At 53.8% G+C, this 1,180-nt stretch overlaps 1 long non-coding RNA gene across 1 annotated transcript in view; it reads left to right on the top strand.

Moving 5' to 3' along the window:
• The window catches only part of LOC107184764, a 10,938-nt gene extending 9,938 nt beyond the window's left edge, over nt 1–1,000 (top strand). The window contains exon 3 of the long non-coding RNA XR_001515676.1: nt 958–1,000. This is a non-coding gene — a long non-coding RNA (uncharacterized LOC107184764). The remainder of the gene's footprint in view (nt 1–957) is intronic.
• The last annotated feature ends 180 nt before the right edge of the window (nt 1,001–1,180 follow it).

Below are 1,180 nucleotides of genomic sequence, written 5' to 3'. Positions count from 1 at the left end.
TCGGGGAGAGCTGGGCCGGACCTTGTTCTGCACCGACCCGGGGGCCCCTGGTGGCCGGCCCGGCCCGGGAAGAGCCGAGAGCCGACAGGAGGCCCCTGTCCGGCTGCACTTGAGGCTGACGCCCCAGGGCAAGAGGAGGAAGACACACCAGCAGAGTCCACCGAACAGGAGAACCCCCTGGGCAGCCACACCCCGCACCTGGCAAACCCTTATTCCTGGGTGTGTCCACCAAGCTCGGGAGCATCATCTTGTGCAGCAAAAAGCTGCTGGTTCCATTCCCAGTCCTGGCACAAGCCTGGACCAATCCTCGGTCCAGGTGCCTACAGGGAGCAACCAATCTCTCTCTCTCTCTCAAAACACGATGCTCAGTGAAAATGTCAATGTCAGATAAAGCAATAATTCAGAACACATCTAAACAATAGTTTGGCTCTGGCTGGTGTTGCTCAGTGGATAGAGCTTTAGCCTACGGACTGAAGGGTCCCAGATTCAATTTCATTCAAGGGCACATGTGCGGGTTGCGGGCTCCATCCTCAGTAGGGGGCGTGCAGGAGGCAGCCGATCCATGATTCTCTCATCATTGATGTGTCCATCTCTCACTTCCCTCTGCTTTCCGCCCTGAAATCAATACAAATATATGTATTTTTTAGAAAATAAAAAGTGTGATGTATCTGACATCCACATGGCACTGGGTATTCTGTAGGGCATCCGGCCACTCTCCTGGGACCTCCCTATTTTACATAAAATAAAGGACAACAGAGGACAAACAAGGAATAAGGGTTGAACCATGAAATATTTATTGAAACAAACAGCAAGACGGACACAGAGTAGGGGGCCAATAGGGAGCATGAGTAATTACTCAAGGACCCCAATTCTAATTCATAGACCCCCGTCTGCCTAAGTGCTCATAGGCCATGTTTGCATCATAGGAGACCCGTTACTTTCCTTCTGGGTCAGAAGGGGCCTGGAGCGCCTCCTTGACATGTGTCCTTTGGTGGCGTTTAAAGGTCCCCAGTTGGCAGAAGGCCAGGTGGCACTGGGGACACAGGTAGGATCTCAGGCCCGAGTGGGTGCGCATGTGCACATTGAGGTTCCCGCGGTGTCTGAAACTTCTGTGGCAGACGTCGCACTGGTACCACTTCTCCAGGGTGTGGACCGGCGGGCGGACTTTCTGCCCCTGACG

This window comes from Myotis davidii, unplaced genomic scaffold (genome assembly GCF_000327345.1).
Source record: "Myotis davidii unplaced genomic scaffold, ASM32734v1 scaffold1828, whole genome shotgun sequence".
In the NCBI taxonomy this organism is placed as follows: domain Eukaryota; kingdom Metazoa; phylum Chordata; class Mammalia; order Chiroptera; family Vespertilionidae; genus Myotis; species Myotis davidii.
Note: the sequence above shows the minus strand (reverse complement) of the source record. Positions and strands in the feature narration are given on the sequence as shown.